This window comes from Phocoena sinus, chromosome 10 (genome assembly GCF_008692025.1).
Source record: "Phocoena sinus isolate mPhoSin1 chromosome 10, mPhoSin1.pri, whole genome shotgun sequence".
Taxonomy (NCBI): domain Eukaryota; kingdom Metazoa; phylum Chordata; class Mammalia; order Artiodactyla; family Phocoenidae; genus Phocoena; species Phocoena sinus.
The window spans coordinates 90,462,791-90,482,504 of record NC_045772.1 but is presented as its reverse complement, the minus strand read 5'-3'; the positions used below and the strand labels follow the sequence as shown (position 1 = coordinate 90,482,504).

The following is a 19,714-nucleotide window of genomic DNA, read 5'->3' as shown; positions in this document are numbered from 1 at the left end:
TCTGTATGGGAAGAGCTGCTGTTGTCTAGCACCATGTGTCTCTGGCTGGTGGGTCTGTAAAGTTCTGGGGGTGGAATATGGGAAAGCCCACTGTCGCCATCTAGTAAGTTACACTCTTCAAAATCAGCTGCATTGGTAATAAAGGTGGTAACTTGGTTCTCTCTGTTTGCTTTTTTGTTTTGTCTCTCAGTTTATTCAGAACTTGGATAAGGTTATAATTTATTGAGCTCCCTCAAATCCCAATATAGCCACCAGAGACAGGCATTCTTGGAAGAGAATAATACATGTGAAAGCATATAGAACTGAAAATGCATAATGTCAGAATTCTGTCTGGCTGCAGGAATGAGCACAACAGAGGATCATCGAGGAAAGGTTAAGGTTGAATGAAGAAAGGACTCTCATGGCACGCTAAAGAGTTAGCCTTTATCCTTTGCATTTTATGGTTCTCAGAGTATGGTCTGGAGACCGCTAAAGTCTCTAAGAACATTTCAGGGGGGGCCCAAAACTACATTCATAATAACACTAAGACATTGTTTACTTTTTTCACTCTCATTTTCTCATGAGTGTACAGGGGAGTTTTCCAGAGGCTACAGGATGTGCAATATTGCAACAAATTGAATAGTTATGAGACTAAAGTAGATCTGAGTCTCAAAGTAGATATGAGACTTCAGCTCCTACTATAATAGAACATCTTCTTTTAAGCCGGTAATTAAAGAGATTTGCAAAAATGTAAAGCAATGCCACGTATCTCACTAGCGTTTTTTTAAAAATATTTTCATTAAAATGTTATGTTAACGTGATGGATTTATCATTTTTAATGAATTAAATAAAAAATTAAAATTTTTGTTTATATTAACTTACAATAATATCAATTTATAATACAGCAAATATTAATAAACATAATTCACACAAACAAAAGCTGTATGGGGCCCTCAATAATTTTTAAGACCAAGTTTGAGAATGTGTCCTATGCACGAAAGAGAATCTTTGGAGGTTTTAAAGTAGGGGTTCAACATGATCTGGTTCATATCAGATATTTAATTCTTCAAAAGTTACAAAGAATGGCCATGCCCAGTGTTGGTAAAGATGTAGGAAATGAGTGTTCCACTGGTAGGAATATGAATTAGTATGGCCTTTAGATAGGGTGTTTTGGCAATATGTACCAAAAGACTGTAAATAAGCATACTTTTTGGCTTAGGAATCCCACTTTCAGCAATTTATCCTTAAGGAAATAACAAATATTAAAGATATAAATACTATGTTTTAATATTTGTTGTAGTATTGTTTACAATACTTTAAAAAAAATAGAAAATGACCTAAATGCTCATGTTTTAGGTTCTACAAGTTTTGGAAATCACTCCACTTCCCGGGCCACACTGAGCCTTGATTATTTTAATTATAATGAGATCGAGAGTTCTGCATTTCAAGAGGTAGAGGCTGATTAAAGGATCTCATGTACCCTTTGTTTTCCATCAGAGTCAGCACCCAAATTATATCCCACACTTACTTGCACTGTGTTCAGCCGTCTCCCTCAAGGTGAGAGATTTAGAAGTCCAAAGGGTCCAGACACCCAGAGCAGACATTGTTCCCCCGGAGGCTGAGAGAACATAGCAGTGAATGAGAATCGTCCATGGCCACACAGCTGTACATGTGCAGATTTGACTGGGCTACCTTTCCTGTGATTAAATAAAATTCTACAATAAAATTCTTTTACATCTTCCTGTTGACATATTAAGGATATAAAAATGTGAGTTTCTCATAAAACTTCGTATATATATATGTTTAAAAAAGAAACATAGTTCATAAAGTACACAGGTTCTAATCAAAGGATTCACAGCAGTGACTCATTTCCCAACAGTACAAACCTACAGATTTCTTAGTGTAAGAGCATAGCGATCCTTGACAATATTAGATTTGTTCCCAAAAGAAGAAAAGAAAGCTCGCATGTTTGGCACCAGAATTTTCAAGCCCATTTAGTATTTCCCCAAGAATCTCCAACAATAATCCAACAATAAGGAATTCATAAAATTATGGTACATAAATAAAATGGGCTACTAGTAACCTCAAGAATGAAGAAAGATGTAATTTTTATCTTTGTGCCTCTATAAGTAAGATTTTTTTCCCTTTGGTTTCTTTCAGGGTTTTTTATCTTTGATTTCCCGTAGTTTGGAAATGATATGCCTAGATGTAGTCTTTCTGGCATTTATCCTGTTTGGTGTTTTCAGAGCTTCCTGGACCTATGGTTTGGTGCCTGATGATAATTTGAGGAAATTCTCAGTCATTGTTTAAAATAGTTCTTCTGTTTCTTTCTTCTCTGGCATTTCCATTATGAATATGGTACACCTTTATAGTTGTCCCACAGTCCTTGGAGATTTCATTCTGTTTTATTCAGACTTTGTTTTCTTTGCTTTTTGGTTTTCAAGGGTAGTATTGATATGTCGTTTAACTCACAGGTTCCTTATTCATTCACATCCAGTCTATTAAGTCCATCAAAGACATTATTTCTGTTACAGTGTTTTTTTTTGTATCTAGCACTTCATTTTGGTTCTTTCTTAGGATTTCCATCTCTCTGCTTACATCGCCTATTGGTTGTTGCATGCTCTCTACTTTATCTACAGTGCGCTTACCATATTAATCACAGCTGTTTTAAATTCCCCATCTGATAATTCCAACATCCCTGCCATGTCTGGTTCTGATGTTTGATCTGTTTCTTCAAATTGTGTTTTTTTCATTTTGGTATGCCTTGTCATTTTTTCTTGATAGCTAGACGTGCTGTACCAGGTAAAGGGAACTGTTGTAAATAGGCCTTTAGTTGTGTGGTGAAGTGTGGGTAGGGGAAGTGTTCTGTAGTCCTGTGGTTGGGTCTCAGTCTTTTAGTGAGCCTGTGCCTCTGGACTGTGAACTTCACAAGTGTTTCTCAGGTTTTATTCTCCTCCACCCCACATTAGGTGGCATAGGGTGGCTAGGGTGGGCTGGAGTTGGATATTTCCCTTCCCCAGGTCAGTTAGGCTCTGATGATACCTGAGTAAGTTAGGCTTTCGTTAACCAGTTTCCCTTGAAGGCAGGTCTTGTTAAAAACAAGGTGTTCTAGGGCTTCCCTGGTGGCACAGTGGTTGAGAGTCCGCCTGCTGATGCAGGGGACATGGGTTCTTGCCCCGGTCCGGGAAGATCCCACATGCCGCAGAGCAGCTGGGCCCATGAGTCATGGCCGCTGAGCCTGCGCGTCTGGAGCCTGTGCTCCGCAACCGGAGAGGCCACAACAGTGAGAGGCCCGCGTACCGCAAAAAAAGGAAAAAAAGAATGAATGCATTAAAATTTATCATTCAAATTTCCATTAATAGACTGTAAAATAAATGAAGAAATCCATATAAGTCTATAGTCTGTTTAACTGCTTTGTACCAATGTTAAATCTCTTTAACTGTTTTGTTGCAGTGTTAATTTCTTGGTTTTGGTAATGTACTACAGTTAAAGTAAGATGTTATCAATGCAGGAAACTTGATGAAGGGTTCACAGGAACTCTGTACTATATTTTACAACTTCTTGAGTGTCTATAACTATTTAAAAATAAAGTTCTTTTAAGTAAATGAAACTAGAAAAAACATTTGCAACACAAGAAGGAAAAAAGAATCAAAGCTTTGATATATAAAAAGCTTACCAAGCAATAAACAATACATCCTAGCAGAAAAGTAGGCAAAAGGCATAAATAGGTATTTTGCAAATCATGGGTGGCTAAATTTATGAAAAGTTGTTCAAACTCACTCAGCCAAGAAACAGCAAACAGAAGACATATCGCTTTCTATTTATCAGCCTGTTAATGATTAACAATGAACATAATAATATCAAACACTGCCAAGCATGTAGGTAATTGGGCACTCCATCTACTGCTAGTAGAAGGGTGAGTTGGCACAATTTCATAGGAAGCCAATTTGATAACACACAAAGTCACAAAGAGTTGCAATTTCATATGCAGGAGTTTATTTTTAGGAAAATAGGATATACACAAATATATCTATAAAAATGTTCATCAAGCACTATTTATAATAAAAATCTTAAGGAACAATAATAGGAAAATGATTAGATAACTATAGCAGAATATCATCATTGTAGGAGAATATTAAATGGCATGGGGAAATGATGCCAAGTATAAAAAATCCAATTAAAAAACAATATGAAAGGATATGTACAGTATGATGCCAATTATACTTCCAAAGTTTATACGTAATGAAAAAAACATGGAAATAACAAAATAGCCATAATTGGATATCCTGGGGCAGTGGGATCCTGCATGATTTATTTTCTTCTTTGTGATTGTATTAGGTTTTCATCTTTTAATGTTGATCATGTATTACTTTTATAAGCAAAGCAATAAATAAAACATCATAATAAAATCTGTTAACCAGATTTATTAAACTCCCATTATTCTAGGTCATACAGGAACAATACTCTTTTATACTTTTAAAGCTTATAATCTAAAGGATAAGCTAATATAAGATGGCAGGAACACCTAAACACATATATAATCTAGTAGAGTTATTATAGGAGAGCTAAGAGGAAGTTTGTGTAAAGAAAAGAATGTGAACTTGGCAGTCAGTCAGATCTGGCCTTAAATCCTACCTTTAAAGATTAAAAAAAATATTTATTTGGCTGCATCAGGTGTTATTTGCAGTATGCGGGATCTTTTAGTTGCAGCATGCGGGATCTTTTTTGTTGCGGCACGTGGGATCTAATTCCCTGACCAGGGATCGAACCTGGGCCCCTGGCATTGGGAATATGGAGTCTTAACCACTGGACCACCATGGAAGTCCCCTACCTTTAAAGATTAAAAAGAAGTTCAGTTTTCTCATCTAAGAATGGGGGTAATAATACTCACATCATCTGACCTATGATGAGAATTAAATGAGGTACAGAAGTGCCTGGTATACAGAATATGTTCAATAATGGTTAGTTTCCTTTCCTAAAGAGAGTTTTGGCAATAAAAGAAACATATCTTGAAAAGTTTGGAAAGAGAAAAATAAAAACGCAGTGAAGAGGTAAGAGGTCATAAATTATCCAGACTGGAGTCAGATAGGGTGGGATGGATGTCGTGGGAGGGAGAAAGAAGGAAACTAGCAAAGACTGAAATGAAATGGAAGAGAGCTGTCCCCTGAGCTCACTAGAGCTTCTCTGGTTAGGAGGGGAGGGAGGGGGATTATAGTAGAAAAGGAAAAGGGAAACTTGCTGAAATATTTATTGCTGTTCCACTGGAATTAAGCTTCTTGAGAGCAGGTACCTGTCTGTCTGGTTCACTCTTTTTTTTTTCTTCCAGTTTTATTGAGATATAATTGACATACAGCACTAAGTGTAAGGTGTGCAGCCTCATGATTTGACTTACCTACATCATGAAATGACGACCACAGTAAATTTAGTGAACATCCGTAATCTCATGGATACAAAATTAAAGAAATAGGAAAAAAATTGTTTTTCTTGTGATGGGAACTCAGGATTTACTATCTTGACAACTTTCATATGTAACATACAACAGTGTTAATTATATTTATTATGTACGTTACATCCCTAGCAGTTATTTATCTTATAGCTGGAAGTTTGTACCTTTTGACCACCTTCATCCAGTTCCCCCTCATCCTGCCACCCACCTTTGGTAACCACAAATATGATCTCTTTTTCTGTGAGTTTGTTTGTTTGTTTTTGAAGAATAATTGACCTACAACACTGTGTCAGTTCCTATTACACAACGTAGTGATGCGATATTTCTATACATTTCAAAATGATCACCACAGTAAGTCTAGTTACCATATGTCATCATACAAAGATATGACATAGTCATGACTATATTCCCCACAATGTACGTATCTATCTATCTATCTGATTATTTTAAGTTACTGATTTCTTAAGTTCAAACGATTTTAATAACCCTGCATTTTTACCCCTTCCCCACCAACTTTACTGTTTTGACGTCATATTTTAAATCTTTCTGTTCTGTGTATCTCTCAGCTACTCATTCTGGATACAGATGATTTTTTTACTCTTGTCTTTTAACCCTCCTACTAGCTTTATACATGGCTGATTTATTACCTTTACTAGTAATATATTTGCCTTCACCAATGCGATTTCTCCTTTCATAATTTTCATGTTTATAGGTGTGGCCTTTTTTTGCTGCTTAGACAAGTCCCTTTAACATTTCTTGTAAAGCTGGTTTGGTGATACTGAACTCTTTTAGCTTTTCCTTGTCTATAAAACTTTTGATCTCTCTATCAAACCTGAATGAAAGCCTTGCAGGGTATTCTAGGCCTTTCCCTTTCATCACTTTAAATATATCATGACACTCCCTTCTGGCCTGAGGATGTTCTGTTGAGAAGTCAGCAGATAGCCTTATGGGAGTTCCCTTGTATGTAACTTGTTTCTTTTCCCTTGCTGCTTTTGATATTCTCTCTTTATCCTTCATTTCTGCCACTTTAATTACACCGTGTCTTGGTTTGTTTCTCTTTGGGTTGATCCTGTTTAGGACTCTCTGTGCTTTCTGGACCTGGATGTCTGTTTCCTTTCCTAGGTTTGGGAAGTTTTCAGCGATTATGCCTTCGAATATGTTCTCTGCCCCCTTTCTCTCTCTCTTCTCCTTCTGGGACTCCTTTAATGCAAATGTTAGTATGCTTGATGTTGTCTCAGAGGTCTCAAACTCTCCTCATTTCTTCTTATTCTTTTTTTCTTTTTTTCTGTTCATTGATTTGCACAGCTCATTGACCTGTTCCTCTGTATCATCTCGTCTACTGTTAATTCCTTCTTGTGCATTTTTCATTTCAGTTATTGTATTCTTCCTTGCTGTTTTTATTTCTGTGTACCTGGTAGCTTGGTTACATTTACTGACCTTGGAGAAGCGGCCTTTTGGAGGAGATGTCCTTTATGTCCCAGCAGCACAGTCCCCTCTGGTCACCAGAGCTGTATGCTCTAGGGGTGCCCGTTATTTGGGTTGTGTGGGTCCTTCTGTATGACAGCCTGACTACTGTGGGCAGCCTGGTAGGTGTAGCAGGCCCCCCGGTTCGGTCGGTTGCCAGGCGCTGCCTTGTGCAGAGGCTGCCAGCCTGTCCGACACTGGTGGACAGGGTTGGGTCATGAGGCTACTGGCTGTGGGATCCGGCGCGTCCCAAAGCTGGTATCAGCCTGCTGGTGAGTGCGGCCGGATCCCAGCGTGACCGGCTGAGGGGTCGTGCTGTCCTGTAGCTGGTGCCGGCCTGCTGGCGTGTGCTCTGGGTCCCGGTGTGGCAGGCTGCAGGGCTGTGGTGGTCCTGGAGCTGGTGCCCACCCACTGGTGGGTGAGGCCAGATTCTTGGGCTTGTGCTGGCTCACTGGTACGTCCTGGGGTCTCTGGCTTCAGGGCCGTGGGGGTCCTGGAGTTGGTGTTTTGACCCTCTCGTGGATGGGGCTTGGGCTGGGGATGACTTGAGGCCGGTGCATCCCCATTCGTGGGAGAGGCTGGTCCCGTGGCTAGTGCTGGCCCACTGAAGTACAGGTCTGGGTTCTGGGCCCTCTGGTGGACAGGGCCGGGTCCCAGGGTGACTGTGGGCTCAGAGGGCCTTACGGCAGCAGACCTGCTGGTAGGTGGGGCTGTGTCTCCACCCAGCTAGTTGCTTGGCCTGAGTCATCCCAGTACTAGTGCCAATAGGCTGGTGGACAGGGCCAGGTTCCAGTGCTCATAAACCGGAGGAAGGATTCCAAAGTGGTGCTTGCCAGTGTCCCCGTGGTAGAATGAGCTCCCAAAATGGCTATTGCCAGTGTCTGTCTTCCCAGGGGGAGCTGCAGTCACCTCCTGCCTCTCCAGGAGGCTCTCCAAGATCAGCAGGTGGATCTGACCCATAATCCTTTCAAATTCCTGCTTCTGCCCTGAGTCCCAGAGCATGTGAGATTTTGTGTGCACCCTTTAAGAATGGAGTCTCTATTTCCCACAACCCTCATGTTCTCGCAAAAGCCCCGCTGGCCTTCAAAGCCAAATGTTATGGCAGCTTGTCTTCCCAGTGTAGGACGTGTAGGCTGGGGAGCCGATGTGGAGCTCAGACCCCTCACTCCTTGGGGCGAACCTCTGCAATTGTAATTATCCTCTCATGTGTAGGTTGCCTACCTGGGAGTATGGGTCTTGATTATACTGCAGCTCTGCCCCTCCTACCTGTCTAGTTGTGGTTCCTTCTTTTTTTTTTTTTTTTTTTTTTGGCGGTACGCGGGCCTCTCACTGTTGTGGCCTCTCCCGTCGTTGCGGAGCACAGGCTCCGGACGCACAGGCTCAGGGGCCATGGCTCACGGGCCCAGCCGCTCCGCGGCATGTGGGATCTTCCCGGACCGGGGCACGAACCCGTGTTCCCCTGCATTGGCGGGTGGACTCTCAACCACTCCACCACCAGGGAAGCCCCGTGTGGTTCCTTCTTTATGTCTTTAGTTGTAGAAGATCTTTTCTGCTAGTCTTCTGGTTTTTCTCATCAGTAGTTCCTCTGTAAATAGTTGTAATTTTGATGTGCCCATGGGAGAAGGTGAGCTCAGGTTCTTTCTGCTCTGCCATCTTGGCCACTCCCTGTCTTGTTCACTCTTGCCATCCCAGCTTCTGGAACAGTGTAAGGCACGTGGTAGCTACTCACTGAATATTTATGGAGTGAATAAATGTTCAGTTGTAATATTTATTTATGTGAAATGTTTATGAATACAGCTTCCAAAGAGCATATCAAACAGAAGCCTCCTTTTAGTGTGTTAGAAGTGTATTCCTTTAATTTTTTGATTGTAACAGGTTTACCAAATGCCTACATGTGCCCTAATGTAGGACTTAACAGTAACGAGTAACAAGGGGACCCGTGTCCTCAAGCAGTGGTGTGCTGGAGCCAGTTAGCATTTCCTTGTGAGAGTCAGTTGTTTAAATTTCAGGAGTTTTTTGAAAGCCGGTTGTTAAGCAGAGCCATTGTAAGAAAATTAAATTATATGACCTTACCAAAACCAATAAATTATATTGTAAATAAAGTTAATAAACCCTCAATACTTACTCCTTCCCAGTTTATTTACAGCATTTTACTATCACTGATACTGCTGAGGTTCTTTATTCTGTTGTATCTGAATAGTAGAAATACTGTATATTAAGTGCTGCTGTTTATTTTGTCCCAACTTTATGATAACTGAGACCATGTTGGTGGCTTGAATTTGTTCATGGTGGAAGTATTTATACCACAGGAGTTGATAAACACTATAAATCAGGGTGTTTTCCTAGGAGAATCCATTTTAAAACATTACCAGAACACCACTGCTCTCAAAAAAAGAGTACATTCCATGCATAGAGACCCATAGAAGGGAACCTAGTTTGTGGGGTTTTATGGCCAGGTGGGCAGAAAAACGTGGCTAATTAGGGGTTCCCCATGTATAGCAAGGCTTGAACCACTATATGAGGCTAAGAAATAAGGCTTTAGTCACCAAAGAAGGGGGACGAGGAAGAGCAGAAGGAAGCGGGGGGAATCAAAGTGGCAACCCATTCCTGAGACCTGATACATAGGGCAAGGGGAGCTTCTCCCAAGGCTGTACGGTGGACGCCAGTGGTTGCCCCTGGGCCACCAGATCCTAGGATATGGGGGTCAGCCAAGGGACTTGGAAAGTCCCATTGGTCAGCATCAGAGTACATGGAAGAATGTCTAATATGAAGCCCCTCTAAGTATACATGGATTTATGTACTTATGTCCATATGTGTGTACGTATATATATATGTATATATGCATGTATGTATGCATTTGTATGTATGTTGTGGGAAGAATGGAGGTGAGGCTATTTAAATACTTCTTGTACCTTGCCTTAATTCCTAGAGGAACCGAAGTCTGAGTCTTTGAACGCCATGTGGGAACAAAGATGGTTTGACTCAGCTGTGTGGTGTGAGAATGAAGATGATTTGATGTAGCTGTGACCGCAGCGGAGGCAGAAGGCCAGGAACTAAGGTAGGTGGATGCAAGCTAGAAACCAGCAACCCATGGGTGGCATCCAGTTACTGTATTTGACTCCCACAGTCAATTCTCTTATACCATCACTTTCAGAACCTTTTCTTGCCAGTGACCTGTGTTCTTTGTTTCCAGATTGGGTGGGACTTTCTCTTTCTTTGTGACTAGTACATCCTGATAAATGTACACATTTATCAGTAGACAGTCTACATTTCATGACTCATTTTCTCTCTCTCACAACGTGATAAGTCACCATGGTTAATAAGGGCTGATAGACTAGGTTCTGTATTTCTGTAAATACAAGGCTAGTACTAAACAGTGGAGGGCCAGCTGATGGCACTGGTTTTTCTACAGGTTTTGGACTGAGATTGATGTGATTTTGAGTCCCAGCTCTTCATTTTTATTGTATGACTTCATTGCCCTCTCTAAGCCGCAGTTTCCTTGTCTATAAAATGGTGATAATAGTGCCTTACCCATTAAATGATACAATGCATATTAAACAACTACCATAGTGCCTGGCATAGAGAAAGCACTCAAAAGTTTTAAAATTACTTTTATGGATTTAATCTTAATGTAATGATTCTACATTGTTACATGCTACAATCTGTATGTGTGTGTGTGTGACAATAAATACGTTTTATGACTGGAAATGGGACAGAATGTTTGTGGATGTAATAGCAGAATAGTTATTGCCAAGCTGACGCATTCCATTATCTGGTTTCTTTCACGCAAGATAATATCTATGAGATGTATCCATATTGTTGCCGTATCAGAAGTTTTCTCCTCTTTATCTGCTGAGTAGTTTTCAATTGTATAACCATACCACAGCTTATTCACCTGTGCAGAGGCGTTTGGGTTATTCCCAGTTTAGGACTGTTATGAGTCGATTTGCTATGAAATCCTTGTGTTAGGTCCTTTTGTGGATATATGTTTTCATTTTTATTAGGTAAATACCTAAGAAATGGAATTGTGGGGTCGTTGTGTAGCCTATGTTTAACTTTATAAGAAAGTGCCGCACCCATTTCCGAAGGAGTCACATACCAGTTAACACCCACCAGCAGCTTCTTTGTGTTCTGACTGCTTCACGTCTTTACCAACTTTGGTGATGTTATCTTTTTGCTTTTATCCATTCTACTGGATGTGTCGTTATCTCGTGGTGGTTTAATTTACGTTTCTCTGGTGACTAATGATGTTAAGTATTTTGTCAGATTTTTGTCTTCTGCGCTAATCTGATGTCCTCAAACGAGGATGACAATAATGTAAAATCAAACACATCAGCTGTGTAAAATACCTCCTACAAGCAGTTTGCCTATCGATTCACTTTTATTCCCACCCCAGTCAAAGTGTTATTGTATATACACCTTGAGGACGTATGTGAGTTTCCATCTCTTCCCTGCATTTTTTCCCCCATTATTTAGCTAGATTTAGTACAAAGTGACTGTTCTCTTGGTAAAATCCCCCTGATTATTTATATGATAATCATGAAATGGTGCTTTTCAGATTACTTGTGGCTCCATACTTGGAGGCCTTCCTTTCTATAGGAGAATTCAAAGTCTTTTGATGTTGATATTCACAAAATCTTTGTGAAATGGATGGGAAGCACTGGGAGAAGAAACCAAAATTTCCAGAAGGCGAAGTGACTTAGCCCAAATCTCAAAGCGAACTGGAGAAACGCAGGCTGTAACTTGAATCACAGTCATTAGATATGTCATTAGACGTACCACAACCTAACAAACCAAGGTACCTCTCCTCAGGGGGTCAGGCTGATAAAGGTTTCAAATAAAGTCACATCGCTCCATCTGCTCATGTAGAGTTAATATCGTTTCCCCCTAAATCTTTTCAGAACTAGAAAGTTATCATGAGGCATGCCATGTAGAGCCCCCATGGATTTGTAAAGAAAAACAGTCATTCTGCCCCGTGGAAAAAGATATGTGAGAATGCAATAATGCAGGAAACAAAACTTTCAAGGAACGATACGCAGAAATCTCTTATCCTCTTGCATACACATAAATATTTTCAAATACGAAGACTCTGTGTTTTGAGAAAAACAACAAAGAAAAGGATAGGCCATCTAGCAATAAAAAAATAAAACACACCAGTGTTCCAGGTCGGTTTTTCCTGTATCTGAAAATACTGCATATTTAAAGAGTCACTCTGAAGGGATATGTCTGATGTTTAACAAACATGCCAGAATTCACACACCCAAATATGGTGCTTTTTTCCCTCAAAGTAGGCATCTCGGGATATTTATACACTTATTTCAATGTCACTTTGTCACTGATAAAAACATTGTTGGAATTGCTATTTCGGAATTGACTTCAAAGCCTCCGGAGTGTTCTTTTGAATGTCTTCAGGATCCTGTGACTCCTTAAGAAAGTATGCCTCAAATACTTTCTTGCCATTTGACTGCTTTTAAGTCTCAGACTCCTTATTCTGGTCTCTTCTAACTCCACATCCCCACCCAGTTCTGATCCTCCTAGTTTTTGAATTTATTACTTAATCTTACATTTGCATCACATTTTGTAATTTAGACACGACAGCGAGCCCACAATCTTAGCTGTAACCTTCACTCCTTTGCCTGACCGCGCTCTTGACCTGTCTTGTGCCTAAGGCGCTATGGGCAGCTCTAGGTGGAAACCCTCTTTGTCTAGCCTGACTCCAGGAACAATTCTCCCGCCCACCCCCAGGACACATGACTACACACCCAATGCGTCCATCATCCCCGGAACGGTGGCTAAAGACTCGGTGGCAGTGACCCTCATCATCTAAGGGCAAAATTAATTTGTTAAAAGGGCCTACGGTCATTTGGTACCAACGACAGACATGTAGGGAATGACATGTCAGCTCAAGCTGCATAAGGAAAATAAAGGTTGAAAAGTGGCTGTAAAGTGGAGAGACTGGTGTTGTCCCGTGGCTCTGAGGGCTGCATTGAATCCCTCCCCGTAGCCTAGGGGATGCTGCCTGCATGGCAGCGTGGGCTCATCTATTGCTCCCACTAAAGTTGGGTCAGCTCAGGCTCTGCTCCACATCTTCCTGGGACCCACGCTGCTGGGCCTTGTCTCTCGATGGAGGAAAATGTGACATAGCGAACCACGCACTCACAAATATTTTGGGTACCGACGTAGAGTTGGAATAAACACACGGCTTGCCATAGTTGATTGAAGGGAAAACTCATTTAGATTTATTTCAGAAGGCTAAATTTCTATTGGTTTTGTTTTAAATATCTTTATTGCGTGGAGGGCTCTTCTGTTCCTATCTCCAGCAACTTTGAAATATTTACACTGTAGAAGGAAAAGTTACGTAACAGTAAATAAAAACGCCGACAATAAAAATACATTAATGTTTTCTTTAGGATAGTACTTTTTTTTTTTAACATCTTTATTGGTGTATAATTGCTTTACAGTGGTGTGTTAGTTTCTGCTTTATAACAAAGTGAATCAGTTATACATATACGTATGTTCCCATACCTCTTCCCTCTTGCGGCTCCCTCCCTCCCACCCTCCCTATCCCACCCCTCCAGGTGGTCACAAAGCACTGAGCTGATCTCCCTGTGCTATGTGGCTGCTTCCCACTAGCTATCTACCTTACGTTTGGTAGTGTATATATGTCCATGCCTCTCTCTCGCTTTGTCATAGAGGATAGTACATTTTTATAGTGGCATTTATCAACTTATATTCCTCATTGCATTTTACCTGAATTGATAGGAACACAAGTTATATTTTCCAAGTGCAGGAAAACAAATTATCCCAAATATAGAAATGAGGAAACTGACTATGTCTGTGTGTTGGTTCACAGTCTTAGGAGTCTCCTGGGAGGAAATCTGAACCTGGACGTGGAGGGTAAGGAGAGAACAAAGAAAGGCAGACCCCCTCCAGACTGGTAGGTGGCAGCTTTCACAAGCAAGGGCACTTACAACCAGGCTTGTTTTGGGCAGCTGCAAGATGAGTAGATCTCTGCCCTCACCAGCCAGAATCTTAGGAGTTTACATAGAGGCCTTAGTGGGGTTCAGTCACATGTACTGTCCAGGTGGTCTCAACACCATTTCACTCTCTCAAGGTTGCGTCCTTGAAATGGCCCCAGCTATAGGAACGGGCGGCAGAATGTACCGAATGCATTCCCAGGACAGGAGGGTGAGAAGCCTCTGATTGCCTGAGTCCCTCCAGCTCATAGGTCAGCCACCAGTCACATCCTCTTTCTGACTTGTTTTCAACACTGTGGTCACTGCTCACGCGCAAAGATGACCTCTTTGTGGGATCCTGGATCCTATGTTGGGGTAAGTCAAAATCCAGTGCGTGGTTTGCAATATTTCTCACGCCAGTTTCCCCTGAAGAAGCTGACATAAACCCAAAAGAAAACCACCTGATTAATAAAAACACTAAGATCCTAGTGCCAGGGTTTCGGCTAATGCCTCAGAAAATCAGATAGTTCTCCGAGCATGTGTGGGAAAGGGGCAACTCTGAGAATTTATGGGAGGGCAGGGCAGGGCAGGGCAGCCTAGGCAGGAGAGGGTCGGGGAGCCCGGGCAGCAGGGGCCTTGTCTTCATCAGCAAGGCCTGCCACAGACCCACAAGGAGGGAGAGAACAGTGAAGGCAGGAAGTTGTATTGCATTCTGTTTTCTCTCTACACACTGAGGTCAGGGTTCCTGACATGCAGGGGAGAGGATGGAAAGGGCACGCTGTCAAAGCTCCATCATCGCAATCCTGCAAAGGAAACAGATTTTAAAAGCCGCGAGAAGGATTTATGACTTCAGGGACGTTTGTGAGTCCTTTTATTAGCCTAGTACATCACTTTCCTCCCATCTTTATGCTGACAACACTCCTTAGCCCTTCCCTGGATTTCTTGTCAAACTGGGCAAGTATATAAAATGAACAGACCAGAGCTGCAGGAAAGGGCTGATTGATCCCTGTGTGTGCCTGCACATTAAGAAGCAGCTGTATTCTGCTGAGAGGTTCTCTTACGCAGGCTTCCAGGAGGGAACCTCGGATTGTGTTCTGCTGAGAGGTTCTCTTACGCAGGCTTCCAGGAGGGAACCTCGAATTGTGTTCTGCTGAGAGGTTCTCTTACGCAGGCTTCCAGGAGGGAACCTCGGATTGTGTTCTGCTGAGAGGTTCTCTTACGCAGGCTTCCAGGAGGGAACCTCGGATTGTGTTCTGCTGAGAGGTTCTCTTACGCAGGCTTCCAGGAGGGAACCTCGGATTGTATTCTGCTGAGAGGTTCTCTTACGCAGGCTTCCAGGAGGGAACCTTGGATTGTATTCTGCTGAGAGGTTCTCTTACGCAGGCTTCCAGGAGGGAACCTCGGATTGTATTCTGCTGAGAGGTTCTCTTACGCAGGCTTCCAGTGAGGGAATCTCGGATTGTTTCTGACAGCTATGTGTTTTTAAAGAGTTTTATTTTTTCTTACAAGGGTCTTCCTGAGAGCATAAATCAACATGTAAAGAGAAGAGCATGCTAGCCTAAACAGTTTCACAGAAGTTATTTGAAAGTTTCGAGAGGGCTCTGATGAATGTGGCTGGCCCATGACAGTGAGTGAATGGTGCAGGCCCTTCCTTTCAAGCCATCTATGTAGCTGCCTTTTCATTTCTACTAACTTTATGAACGTGAAGTTCACAAGGGACAGCTCAAATGTTATCTCCTCTATAAAGCCTTTTTTTTTATTGAAGTATAGTCGATTTATAATATTGTGTTAGTTTCAGGTGTACAGCAAAGTGATTCAGTTATGCATATATATGTATATATTTCTTTTTTCAATTCTTTTCCATTATTGTTTATTACAAGATTTTGAATTAGTTCCCTGTGCTACACAGTAAATCCTTGTTGCTTATCTATTTTATATAAAGTAGTGTGCATCTGTTTATCCCATACTCCCAATTTATCCCTCCCCCCACTCTTTCCCCTTTGGTAACTATTAGTTTGTTTTCCACGTCCATGAGTCAGTTTCCATTTTGTAAATAAGTTCAGTTGTACTGTTTTGTAGATTCCACATATAAATGATATCATATGATATTTGTCTTTCTCTGTGTGACTTACTTCACTTAGTATGATAATCTCTAGGTCCATTCATGTTGCTGCAAATTACATTATTTTATTCTTTTTTTATGGTTGAGTGATATTCCATTGTATGTATATACCACATCTTCTTTATCCATTCATCTGTCGATGGACACTTAGGTTGCTTCCATGTCTTGGCTATCGTAAATAGTGCTGCAGTGAACGTTGAGGTGCACACATCTTTTCAAATTAGAGCTTGTAAAGCCTTTCTTGATTTCTCCAAGATTGAATTAATTTCTTCTTTGTATTCCAACAACAAAAGCAACAATGAAATTAATAGTTGCAAAAATGTAATGAGCATTTACATGTTCTATAGGCTTTATTCTACATGTGACTCACTGATTCTCTACAACAACCGTGTGATGTCTGCCTGTTATTTTCCGAGGCTCCGAACAGTTAAGTGACCGGACCAAGATCACACAGCTACAAAGAGGAAGAACATGGATTTTTACCTAGTCATAGGCAGTCTGACTCCAGAGTACACATTCTTTCTTTTTATTTCAAACAAGTTCTGGTTCAAAGAGTAAGAATACCCTCTCAGGCTGTCAGTACTGCCACTTTTAGTCAGTCATAGACATAATATGCTCACCGTGTACTTGCTTTGAATCTCACTGAACTCTCATGCGTGGTGGGTCCACTGGAATTCTGTGCTCACTGGGATCCTGACTGTGGTACACCAGTGGGGGAGCAGGGCATTCACACACATTGAATAGCACACACATTGTGCGTGTCTCCTCTGCCCACGGGCACGCTCCATTGTCACCTTGGACTGCACTTACAAAGCACAAGCTAAAACAGAAAATTATTAATAATTTCAAGGTAGTGACATCAGAGCATTAAACCAAGTGCGGGCCCCTGCTGAGCACAGGGTCCTGTGTAACTAACTACTCAGGTTACGTATCCAAGAAGTCGGGCCTGGTTACAAGACAGTACTTAATTTTTTTGTTTTTCAGACAAGATAGTGATGGTTTGAGAAGTTAAGTAACATACTTAAGCTCAAACCAACAGAAATTGGAGGAGCCTGGATTTGAACTCTGGGCTGTCTGATTCCTGAGTTCACATTCCCAAGAGTTCAGTACTGTAATAACTCAGCTATGCAATTGCCTGCACATAACCATTAGTGGATTGTAAAGAGTGGATTATCAATTATGCATTATAAAGTGTCCGAATTGCTCTCCCTCTCTGTTCATGCTCCTGTGTAGCACTTGACCGAAGTACCCGACCTTTACTGCACTTTATATTTTTCTAAACACCTTCCTTCTCAATACCTTTGATCATCACCACAATCTTAGGAGAGACTTAGGGTCATTAGTCTTTCTGTAGGTGAGGACATTGAGGCTGAAACGCACAAAGTGGCGTTCCCAGGTCACTCCATCAGAGCAGAGACAAGTCTGGAGTTCTTTCCTAACGAGACACCTTTTGAGCCAAAATTCAAATAAACAGCAGGACTTGTGACCAGGTGATAAGGGGAGGAAGAGTATTGGCTCATAAAACAAAATGAGGTGTTCCGATTTCCTTTACATAACAGGGAGCCTGATTTAGTGGAAAGAACCTGTGAATTGAGGTCAGAGAGCCTGGACTTTAACACTGCCAGCTAATAATTGTATAAACTTAGCAACTTCCACTTCTGAGCACTAAAACCCTCATATGCAAAAAGGGATATTTATGCTTACCCCAAAGGACAGTTTTATCAAATGAGAAAACTTGTGAGACTTGGTAAATGTGAGTTTCCCTGTTCCTACTGGTCATGATCTATTGGTCATGGAGATGGTGGAGAACGCCGTCTAACATCCTCTACTCCAGAGAGGTGAGGCTGGCCTAAGGCAAATTCAGAGTGAAGGAAACACCTAGTCTTACTGTGTTTCATTCTTCCTCTTCACACAGTCTCTGCTTCTGCTTCTATTGCATCATCAATATCAGGTATGAAGAAGAGACAGCACCAGGTACTATAATTAATACATAAAAGATGTGCTAAATGTGTGAGGCCATGGACGTTCTGGTCTTTATATGAAACCAATTCAGATATTTCATTGTGAAGTCATTTAAAAGTATGAACTAATGGGCAGTTTGACCACACTTACCAGACTTGAAATCATTATTAATTTCTTTAGTACCATAATAACATTGATTTAGATGAACTTTTATGACATAGAAAGTGTATGGTATTTAGCAGTAATTAATATCCTTTAATTAGGAAGAATTGCCAAGTAGTTTTCTCTCGTGTCTGTTGTTGGCTAAGTGCAGCTGGATGCAAATTCAGCTTAATTACAAAGGGGACAGCTTGTGTTTTACGTTAAATTTGCCTTTAATGGATTAAAAAATATTCTTTGGTATTACATTTTGTCATAAAGAGGCACATTTGAATCACCAGTGTTATAGAATGTGAAGAGTCCAAATGTCATAAACCTTACGTACAAAACCAGTCACCTAGAGATGCACACATAAGATATAAAGTGAGTGTGGAAATTTGATATGTCTGTCCATATGCTCATCGAGCTGTGTAAGTCTTAATCCTGGCTTTGCTATTATTATTCCTCTAAAAGCACAATATAAAATTTCACGTTTTCACGTGCATTTATAGCAAACGTTACTCCTTGCTAACCAGAGAGGCATTTAGGCAATTGCGGGGTATGAAAATTGCTGACATTTTCTGAATTTCAAATGACAAATGAGATGTTCCTGTCAGTTTACTGTGTAACTCCATAGCATATGGTGCTTCTGCTGGTGGGTGTTATTTCAAAGTTTGCAGATCACACCACTAGAAAGTCCCTCTGGTGGGCTCCTGGAACACTTAGCAACTGTGAATCTGAAGTGACAGTACAGAGGGAAAAGACTAAAAAAAAAAGGAGTTGCTTTATTTTTTGACAGTGAGAAGGCAGTACAAAGTGAATGATAAGTTAATACAGGGAGGTGGGGTGTACAGACACCAATCTAGTAAAAGAAAAAAAAAAAGCAGTTTTCCCTTTTATATGACAAACCAGGAAGTTATCTAAATTCTTAAAACAGAGTATAATGTCAGGTTTCAGAGAAAGAATAAGAATTAAGGGACTGACTAGAATTAGAATAATTGTCAACTGTGTTACACAGAAATGGAGGGGAGATTGTTTCTGGGGACAGAGAAGAGTGCCAAAATTATATCTATACCAGAAATCACAAAATAACTCTGAATAAGGAAGATTTGAAAGGAAAGCCTCTGCTATTCAAAATGGGGCAGCTTATTTAAAACCACGTCTCAGCAGAGCCCTGTTCCTTTCATTGCGATCTATTTTAATGGGTCACTCTGTTTTGCTTTGTTCAATAATGCCTGCATTCCAGAGCGTTTCCAAACAGTGGTCAAGCTACCAGTCAATTAAATGGAAAAAGCCAGTGAAATTGGTTGCTGGAACTAACTGACTGGCCAGTTCCATTACAGTAGTTCCAACTGCCCTAAGGACCACTGCCCAAGACTCATTTTTCTATATGTTCCTCCTTGGAACCCAAAAGCTTTCCATTCTTTGTCAACCACCAATATTTTCATTGATGCCTAAAGAGTGTCGAAGAGTGAGTGACTTAAAGTGATGTGTTTTTAAAAGAGTTCTACTTCCCATTCCTCTTATTCTGGAATCTTTCAGTATTTTCACCCCCAAATCTATGTAACACTAGATATTTCACATAGGAAAGGAGAAATTATCCAGTAAAATAAAGAGTGTGCTGAATGGTATTGAATCTCTTGGTTA

The 19,714-nt window shown here is 40.9% G+C and overlaps 1 protein-coding gene across 1 annotated transcript in view; it reads left to right on the top strand.

Moving 5' to 3' along the window:
• DERA (deoxyribose-phosphate aldolase) overlaps positions 1-19,714 on the top strand; it is a 184,775-nt gene that overhangs the window by 129,945 nt on the left and 35,116 nt on the right. Inside the window, exon 11 of the transcript XR_004351874.1 lies at positions 9,819-9,947. The gene's annotated coding sequence lies outside the window, so the exon portion shown is untranslated. The remainder of the gene's footprint in view (positions 1-9,818; positions 9,948-19,714) is intronic.